Source organism: Sus scrofa, chromosome 4 (genome assembly GCF_000003025.6).
Source record: "Sus scrofa isolate TJ Tabasco breed Duroc chromosome 4, Sscrofa11.1, whole genome shotgun sequence".
NCBI classification, from domain to species: domain Eukaryota; kingdom Metazoa; phylum Chordata; class Mammalia; order Artiodactyla; family Suidae; genus Sus; species Sus scrofa.
In genome coordinates, this window is record NC_010446.5 from 50,678,372 (window position 1) to 50,689,119 (window position 10,748).

At 39.0% G+C, this 10,748-nt stretch overlaps 1 long non-coding RNA gene across 1 annotated transcript in view; it reads left to right on the forward strand.

Moving 5' to 3' along the window:
• Nucleotides 1–9,331, forward strand: part of LOC110260265 — a 32,618-nt gene extending 23,287 nt beyond the window's left edge. The window contains exon 3 of the long non-coding RNA XR_002343229.1: nt 9,292–9,331. This is a non-coding gene — a long non-coding RNA (uncharacterized LOC110260265). The remainder of the gene's footprint in view (nt 1–9,291) is intronic.

Consider the following 10,748-nt stretch of genomic DNA (forward strand, 5'->3'; position numbering starts at 1 on the left):
GTGAGCTCTGGTATAGGTTGCAGTCGTAGCTCGGATCTGGCATTGCTGTGGCTGTGGTGTAGGCCAGCGGCTACAGCTCAGATTCAACCCCTAGCCTGAGAATCTCCATATGCTATGGGTGTGGCCCTAAAAAGTCAAAAATAAAAAAAATTAAAAATTTTTCCGTGTTAAAAAAATGATAAAAAAAAAGAACCTGGAGTTCCCGTCGTGGCGCAGTGGTTAACGAATCCGACTAGGAACCATGAGGTTGTGGTTTCGGTCACTGCCCTTGCTCAGTGGGTTAAGGATCTGGCGTTGCTGTGAGCTGTGGTATAGGTTGCAGACACGGCTCGGATCCCATGTTGCTGTGGTTCTGGCGTAGGCCATGGCTACAGCTCCAATTTGACCCCTAGCCTGGGAACCTCCATATGCCACCCGCGGGAGCGGCCCAAGAAATGGCAAAAAGACAAAAAAAAAAAAAAAAAAAAAAAAAAAAGAACCTATTTACAAAGCAGAAATAAACTCACAGACATAGAAAAGAAACTTATGGTTACCAAAAGGTAAGGGGGGAAGGGATAAATTAAGAGTTTGGATTAGTAGATATACACTACTGTATATAAAACTGATAAACAACAAAGACCTATCGTTTGGTACAGGGAACTACATTCAATATTAATAACCTATAATGGAAAAGAATCCAAAAAAGAATATATATGTTTAACTGAATCTCTTTGCTGTACACCTGAAACTAACCCAATATTGCAAATCAACTCTACTTCAATAAAAAGTTAAAAAAAACACTTCCGTATGCCATCAAAGCAAATAATAGTCTTTAAGGTAAAATAATTGTAAAATAGTTCATAACTGTGAAGTAAGTTTTGGAGAAAGGAGTTAGATGATCAGCAAAGCAGCAAAATAAATGACCAGGATGTTCAAAATATCATCTGAATTACTTTCCTGTGCTTAGAGCTGTGTTTCATGTCTTCCTAAGTTTCATTACCTTGAAAGCATTAGGACAACTGAGGAGTTCCTGCCATGGTCCAGTGGGTTAAGTATTTGGCTGCAGCAGCTTGGGTCACTACAGAGGTGTGGGTTCATTCTCTGGCCCAGAGCAGGGGCTTAAAGAATCCAGCGTTACTGTAGCATAGGTCACAGCTGAGTCTCGGATTCAATCCCTGGCCCAGGAATTCCCATATGCCATGGGTTCAGTCTTAAAGAGAAAATGATAAAGTAAAATAAAGACAATTGAACTGGTTAATTTGGTGAGTGTCTCTTTCGGAATGATGCATTTGAAAAACATTCTGGGTGTTCCCGGTGTGGTGCAGTGGAAATGAATCTGACTAGGAACCATGAGGTTGCAGGTTTGATCCCTGGCCTTGCTCAGTGGGTTAAGGATCCGGTGTTGTGGTGATCTGTGGTGTACATCTCAGCCGCAGCTTGGATCTGGCGTTGCTGTGGCAGTGACATAGGCCAGAGGCTACAGCTCTGATTAGACCCCTAGCCTTGGAACCTCCACATCCCGCAGGTGTGGCCCTAAAAAGACAAAAGACAAAAAAGAAAAAAGAAAAACACTCTGGTGGATCAGATTTATTGTTTAAGTTCCTAGGAGGAGTGGGTGTTACTGAAGAAACAATGCTATTCCACAGCAAGGGCATCTTCAGCATTCTTCACCTCGAAAAATAATTGCCGATAAACAGAGGTTTCATAAGAATACATGTGCTTGTGCGACTTTTAGTATGTGCTTGGATGTGGTTTTTTTATCTTAACTATGCCTGAAGGAGCCACTCTGGAACGGCCCTCCCTCTCTCCTGAAGTGTTCTACTTTTTTTTTTTTTTTTTTTTGTCTTTTTGTCTTTTCTAAGGCCGCACCAATGGCATATGGAAGTTTCCAGGCTAGGGGTCTAATTGGAGCTGTAGCCGATGGCCTACGCCAGAGGCACAGCAACATGGGATCCGAGCCCCATCTGTGACCTACATCACAGCTCACGGCAATGCCAGATCCTTAACCCACTGAGCAAGGTCAGGGATTGAACCCGCAACCTCATGGTTCCTAGTTGGATTCGTTTAACAACTGAACCACGATGGGAACTCCATGTTCCACTTGTAAGTGAAGAAAATTGTTTTGAACAGGTGCCTAAATGCCTCTTATTATCAGGAGACCATACTAAGAATGTCTAATAAATGGGAAACCCCCCAAATAATTATTTCTGAAAATCTCTGATACTCCTCTAGTTGAAAGTAACATTCTCTGAGTGCTTTTCTGCTCCTGATGGGATGAATGGGGTGTGGCTTGGTGCCTGCTGGACAGAGAGACACTAGTTTCAGTAATGTTGGTATTTTTCAATTAACCCTAAATGCCATCTGCAATCGTTTGAAATATTTTCCATCCCTCTCTTTTTCCTAAATATCATTCATCTTTTTCCCTCTTAACATACCTATTAACTTTCATCACTAACGTGGAATATTCTGTGCTTCTGCTTTTATCAACATGCCTTGAATTCTTTGAAGGAGAGAGAGAACATAATTAGTTGAATAAACAAACAGTGCATGGCAGAGTAAACCTCATTTGATAATTCAGTCAATTTTTTTTCTCTTTTGATGCACTCCACAAATAAGGGAAATAACCAGCTCTTTATGTATTCTAGACTCCTATGAGTTTCAGGTTAGAAGTTAAGTGTTTGAACAGGCATGAAAATTGGATAGAGAGTCATTACTCAGGTTTATCTTGGTGTTCAGGGAACACCGTGGAGCAATTTTGGTTAATTTACCTGTTCTTCGGGTTTGTCCTTTGTAGACACCTGTGTTTGCAGACCACAGGAAGTCGGCTCCATTTAGTCAAGCAGTTCTTGGCTGATGTGTGTTTCTGTGATTGAATTGGCTTGGTTTCTGACTGTGAGTACTGTCCCAAATGTGACTGCAGGTGAAGAATGGCAGTCTGGCTGCTCTGACTCTCAGTGAATGCTGCACTTGATACAGATCCTGGGTCCCTTTTCCCCCTTTTGTTGCAAGGGTCAGGCGTAGGTAGTGATAAAATACTTGTCCTGCATGTGGATTTATTCATTCCAAAAATACATGTTGAATGACTACTGTGTACCGAGGGTTGCAATTTGGTGCAAAGGAGCCAGCAGGTCTCTGCCTTTGGGTGTGTTTCTGTTTTCACTGAGTGAGGTGATGACAATCTTTCAGATTCACTTGCTTTGGTTTTTCTATCTTCCTGGGCACTGGAAATGTCTATACTCCAAAGGAATTTTGTGGATCCTTAGCCTAGTTGTATTTTGGCTTTTTCTTCTATTAAACTAAGTACACAACAAGGGCACTAGATGGACGTGGTTAGCAGCTTTCAAACCAAAACTTAAGAAATTAAAACCTAAGGACAACCCATCACAAACAGTCAACTAGGCTTTTCCAGAACAAGGCAGACACTTGGAATAATTGGAATAATTTATATAGCCATTGGAATAATTTCCTTGCTTTGCATCAGCCTTTTCTCTGTAAGTCTTTCCCCTTAGCTCCTGTTGGTGGAGTGAGCCTAACTACTTCTAGTTTGGAATTTCCCAGTTGGAACTGATTTTGTTTAAATAAACTCTTAAAATGTTTAATATGCCTCAGTTTATCTTTTAACAGCTCTATGATTTGAATCTATGAATTTTGATCATAGATTTTGATCCTTCATTTATTAAACAAATGTATATTAAATGCTGCCATTCGCTATGCCCTGTGTCAAATACTACGTATAAGCAGACTTGGAGAATAGACTTGTGGCTGCCCGGGGGGAGAGGGAAGGAGTGGGAGGGATGGGGAGCTTGTGGTTAAGGGATGCAAACTATTGCTCTTGGAATGGATTTACAATGAGATCCTGCTGTGTAGCATTGAGAACTATGTCTAGATACTTACATTGCAACAATGGGAGGAAAAAGTATGTATACATGTATGTGTAACTTGGTCCCCATGCTGTACAGTGGAAACAAATAAATAAATAAATAAAATACTGAGTATATAGCAGTGATCAAAAAAATAAAATTTCCAAAAAATAAAAATAAAAGGAATTCCCTGGTGGCTCAATATGTTAAGCATCCAGCATTGCCACTGCTGTGGCTTGGGTCCCTGCTGTGGTGTGGATTTGATCCCTGGCTCTGGAAATTCCACATGCCACAGGTGCAGCCAAAAAATAAAATAAAATTCCTACTCTCACAAAGCATAGCTGGGCAGAGAAGACCATCACTACAAATCAAACAAACAAATACATTTATGGTTACAAATTTTGCTAAGATTTATAAGCTGATGAACATGGTGCTTTGAGAGAGACAATATAAGGTACTTCCTTAAGACTGAAAGAAATCTTTTTTTTTTTTTTTTTTTGTCAGGGCTACTCCTATGGCATATATGGAAGTCCTTGAGCCAGGGGTCAAATTGGAGCTGCTGTTGGGGCCTATGCCATAGCTATGGCAACTCCAGATCCGAGCCACATCTGTGACCTATGCTACAGCTTGTGGAAATGCTGGATCCTTAACCCATTGAGTGAGGCCAGCGATAGAACCTGTATCTGGACAATGTTTGGTCGTTAACCCATTGAGCCAAAATGGTAACTTTGAAAGAAATCTTTGAGAAGCTGTTTACACATGAATGTTGTGTACTGGTGGTTTGTACAATTCCAAAGTTATGAAAAATGCCCACTGGAGCTGGGTAACATGGCAAAATGATGATGTTAAAACCTGAAGGTAAGGAGCCTGTCATGTGATAATCCAGTGCAAAAATATTCTGTGCAGAGAGATGAATACAATAGCTTCCAAATGGGAACAGTGTAGGATATAGGAAATCTGATGAATGAAGGCCAGTGAGTTTGGGACAGTGGATGGAAGGAAGCCAGAGAATGGAAAGACAACAAAGGCTTATTCTGGGCCTTGTAGGTTGTAGTAAAGTTTTGATTTTATTTCAAAGGCAATGGGAAGCCTTGAAAGAATTTTACTTTTTTATTTTATTTTATTTTTATTATTATTATTTTGCTTTTAGGGCTGTACCTGTGGCATATGGAAGTTCCTAGGTTAGAGATCAAACCAGAGCTGCAGGTGCCAGCTTACGCCACAGCCACAGCAATGCCAGATAGGAGCCTCATCCGTCACCTACATCACAGCTTATGGCAACACTGGATCCTTAACCCACTGAGCAAGGCCAGGGATTGAACCCATATCTTCATGGGTTCATTACTCCTGAGCCACAGTGGAAACTCTCATGGCAGAATTTTAAATACAAGGATGACACAGTCTTAGGTTTTTAAAAGCTCTCTCAGTTGTAGTGGGGATAATGACAGAATCAAGATTAAAGGTTTATGTGTTAATCTACGCAAAAGATGATGAAGGACTGACTGGATTTATGTGGTGGATTAAAGGTACATCTTGTTAGTGGGATTGGAAGAATTTATTGATGGGTTGTATATGATGGACAAAGGAGATTAAAAAGCCATGGTGAAACTTACTGATGAATATTTTAAGTTTAAAAACTTTACAAACCAAAGCTTTGCTAACTAGCCTACCAAATAGTTTCATATACTTGGCACTAAGCATTGAACAATGGCAAAGTTATTTTCAAAATTACGCTGGGTAGGATATGGCCTGGTACTCAAGAAAAGCTCAATGTTTTAATGATTTAAATGATTAAATAAATAAGTAGTGTTTCTACTACTCTAATAATATATAAAGATAAATTAACATTTCAAACATTTCTTCCTGATTTCTCAAATATTTGTAGAATAATAAAAATTAAATTTGCAAAGGTTTACATGAAATGCCCTGGCAGGTAAGTAACTATCAAATTCAGAACACCTGTTGCTTTTGAACAAGAGGGACATTTTCCACTGGACCAGGTAACTGGTGCAATGAGACCCTGGGCTGCTGCTGATCACTTCTGACAGGACATGGGGAACACAGAGAGAAAATTTTAAATGAAGCCTTTGAAGCCCTGAGTTCAGTTCCATGAGATCTTCAAATTTCCAAGACATGAGATATTTTCATTTTGTGTTTTAAGCTAATTGAGTAGGATTTCTGTCATTTTTCACAGAACATATTTGGACCAAACCTGGATCTTAGTCTTAGACTGGAGGATTTAACTTAAAGAGAAAATAAGAAATGAAACCACCATCAGGAAAGTGGAATATATGTCTATACAAAACAGAAGAGTTGGGACACTTGAGGCCTAGTTTTGAGGTCTTAGTTTTTCTGCCTACAGTTTTTTTTTTTTTTTTTTTTCTGGAAAACTAGTATCCATTTGCTTCTGAAATTGTAATTACCTATTTTATGCCTGTATTTCATTACCCAGCTTCAATTATTCATCTTTGGGGGGGGGTCTTTTTAGGATAGACACAACAGTGAGGAAATAAAGATATGTTTCTTAGATAGCTATAGTCAATAAGGTATATTTAGCTTGATGTACTAAAGTTGTCAGACCAAGATATGACCATTACAGTAGATAGAATTACTGCAGAAAAATTCATGGATCATACACTTGTCAATTTATTTATGGAGCTACACATGTTAATTTATTTATGATGTTATGGAATAGCAATTTATTTACGTTGCTGTTCAGTTTCAACTTGTGCTGTAAGACAAAGACCTAGCTTCAGAGACTGTGGAAAATGCCAGTCTCTCAGGAACATGCAAACCAGATTATACTGCTTATTTTCTTCAGGTAAGTAATCTCTTCCACTGGGCTATTCTCATGGCTTCAACTGAGAGCTAATATTGAAAAAAGTCATTTTCTCTGATGATTGCTGATTTCTGCCTTTTTTTTTTTTTTTTTTTTTTAACCGAGGCATCTCTTTTCTTCTTGCTGCTACCTCTCCATACTTTGCAATTGCCCGTGTCTTAAGTCAACTGAAGCTCTCCATGTGGCTCAGGCACTCTCCATGTGGGCAGTGTGTTCAGCTGTTTCCGATTTATACACAATCACTCTCTCTACAGCCTTGCCTGAAAATGTTCTCATCAATGAGGGACAGCACAGGCTACTTCCTGAAGATAAAGATATATATTTCCTTCTAGGAAATGTACCGATTTAAATTTCCACTTGCTCTTCCTAGATTTATAATACTTACTGAGGAAGTTATGCATCTGTCCTGCCTGCTCTTAACTATTCCACTTGACTTACTTTTATTTGGCTTTAAGCAATAAAAGATGACTTTTGTATAAATAAAAGAGAGAAATGATTCATTTCTAGGTGTCATGAGGGAATGTGAGAGCACAGTTTTCTTCTATTTCACCAAAGGTGAAGTCAGAAAAGTAATTTTTCCTATTTGATCATTCAATCGTGAAGATAATCTTCAGGAAATATCAGCAGGTCAGATTTATTTCTCTTTTTAAGATGATATTTTTAAGAACAATTTTAGGTTCATAACAAGATTGAGGGGGAGGTATAGATTTCTCATATACTGCCTGCCCCACAAACACAGAGTCTCCCCATTATCTATATCACTCACAGGAATAGTACATTTTTATCAAGGATAAACTGATATTAACACATCTTAACCACTCAAAGTCTATAGTTTACCTTAGGGCTCACTTTTGGTGGAGTACATTATACGGGTTTAGACAAATGTATAATGACCTATATCCATCATTGCAATATCACATGGAGTATTTTCACTGATCTAAGTATCCTCTGTGCTGTATGCATTCATGTCTCCCCTCAAACAGCCCTGACAACCACTAATCTTTTTATTGTCTCCATAATTTTGCTTTCTCCAGAATGTCATATAGTTAGAATAGTATGCAGCCTTTTCGGGTTGGCTTATGTCACTTGATAATATGAATTTAAGGTTCCTCCTCGTCTTTTCATGACTTAGTAGTGCTGGGTAATATCTCATTGTCTGGATATATTACTGTTTATCCATTTACGTACTGAAGGGCATCTTGGTTGCTTCCACTTTGGGGCAATTATGAATAAAGCTGCTATAAACATCTGCATGCAGGTCTTGTGTGGACATAAATATTCAACTCTTTTGGGAAAATGCTGAGAGGAGACATCGCTGAATTTCACAAGAGTATGTTTAGGTTTTTTTTTCTTTTTAGGGCCCCACCTGCAGCATATGGAAGTTCTTAGGCTAGGGGCTGAATCAGCAATGGAGCCACCACAATACAGGATCCTTACCCCATTGAGTGAGGCCAGGGATCGAACCTGCATCCTCATGGATACTAGTCAGGTTCTTAGCCTGCTGAACCACAATAGGAATGTCACATTTTTAGTTTTTTAAGAAACCCCCAAACTGTCTTCCATAGTGGCCATACTTTTTTGCAGCAATGAGTGAGAGTTCTTGTTGTTTCCCATCCTTGCCAGCATTTGGTGTCTGTGTTCTGAACTTTTGCTATTCTAATAGGTGTTTAGTGGTAGCTCATTGTTGTCCCCCCATCCCCCATACCCATGGCATGTGTAAGTTCCCCCGCCAAGAACTGAACCCTTGCCACAGTTGCAAGATCTGTCACGGCTGCAGCAACACTGGATCCTTAACCTGATGCACCACAAGGGAACTTCCTATCTCATTGTCATTTTAATTTGCATTTCTCTGATGACAAATGATGTGGAACAGCTTTTCATATGCTTATTTACTATCTATATATCTTCCTTGGTGAAATTTCTGTTTTTTTTTTTTTTTTTGTTTTTTTGCCATTTCTTAGGCTGCTCCTTCAGCATATGGAGGTTCCAAGGCTAGGGGTCTAATTGGAGTTGTAGCCGCTGGCCTACACCACAGCCACAGCAATGCCAGATCCAAGCCATGTCTGCAACCTACACCACAGCTCACAGCAACGCCGGATCCTTAACCCATTGAGGAAGGCCAGGGATTGAACCTGCAACCTCATGGTTCCTAGTCGGCTTTGTTAACCACTGAGCCATGACAGGAACTCCTGAAATTTCTGTTAAGGTCTTTTTTAATTGGGTTATTTCCTTATTGAGTTTTAAGAGTTCTTTGTGTGTTTTGCATAGCAGTCCTATATCAAATGTGTCTTTGCAAATATTTTATTCTAGTTTATATTTTTTCTTGTAATCCTCTTAATACTGTCTTTTGTAGATAAGAAAATTTGAATTTTAATGAAATCTAGCTTATTAATTAGATAAGAAATTTAAGTGCTTGTGTTTTTAGTGTTGTATCAAAAAAAGGAATCACCATACCAAAAGTCATTTAGGTTTTCTCCTATGTTGTCTTCTGTAAGTTTTATAGTTTTGTGTTTTACATGTAGATTTGTGATTATTTTGAGTTAATTTTTGTGAAGGGTGTAAGGTCTTTGTCTAGAACCATTTTTTAAACTTTTTTTTTTTTTTGCTGTTTAGGGCCACAAGTATGGCATATGGAAGTTCACAGGGGTCACATCAGAATTGTAGCTGCCGGACTATGCCACAGCCACAGAAATGCAAGATCCGAGCTGCATCTGCAACCTACACCACAGCTCATGGCAACATTGGATACTTAACCCACTGCATGAGGCCAGGGATAGAACCCACATCCTTATTGTTACTAGTTGGGTTCATTACTACTGAGCCACAACTGAAACTCCTAGAGCCATTTTCTTGCATGTGAATGCCCAGGTGTTCCAGCATTTGTTGAAGAGACTATCTTTGTTCCATTGTATTAACTTCCCTCTTTTGTCAAAAATCAGTTGACTATATTTATACGTCAGCAATTATTTTCAACCAATTCATAAATTTTCCATCTACTCTTGCAAAAAAAACCCCAGTAGCATTGTTTAATGTATTCGATGTATGTGAACATCAATAGTTTTAAGAAGTAGAGTTAGATGCTTTGGATTATAATTTCAGTTTGGTATGAGAACAAACTGATTGTGACCTCTGTCTCTCCATCATCTCCAGATTGATGTGACTGAACTTGCTGCCCCTTTTCACCAAAGCACCAGCTTCCATACCAAAGTTACTTAGTCAGCTGTACAGGATGCCCTTCTAAGAGATGAGAAGAGCACATGAGCACCTGTACTTTATTCATCAAATTAAAACCCATTCCTTTTACTTTCTAACCTGTCATTTTCTTTCATTCCTCAGTCTATGCAATAAAGGTTTCTAATCTGGAATCTCTAGACCTCTGGGTTGTTCGTGAATGAATTTTAGAGGGCCCATAGTTTTTTCATATACTATGCAAATTTTCAGGTGAATATATAATGTCTATTATTATCAGGGAAGGTATCCATTGTGCTCATCAGACTCTTAAAGAGTTATTTGAACGCTTTATGATTAAAGCCACTGTTAATGACTCGTGTTAAATTCAATGTCTCAGATAATCCTGGTATTTTACAGAATTACATCCGGCACAGGGTACAGCTGAACTGTGAAGTGTTAATTCCCTATGATATGATTTATGTTTATTTATTTGTATGTGCAGATCTCTTACATAACTTTCCTCCAATCTTTCTACTGAAAAGCCTTTTAGGCTCTGAAAGATTTATTCAATATAAACCACTCATCAGGAGTTCCCTGGTGGCCTAGTGGTTAAGGATTTAGCACAGTCACTGCCGTGACTCAGGTCACTGATGTGACGGGTTCAGTCCCTGGCCTGGGAACTTCTACATGCCATGGGTGTGACCAAAACACCCCCAAACCACTTATCACACCACCAGGGTGAGTCCTGTATACAACCACATGATCTGGACCCTGGGATCTGTGATTGATGGTCACCCACACTCCCATGCCTCCACAGATCTTAAGAAATATATTATTGAATTAAAAATCTAATCATGAAGATTGCTAAAATCTTAGCTATATATTTCCCTTTATTTTTA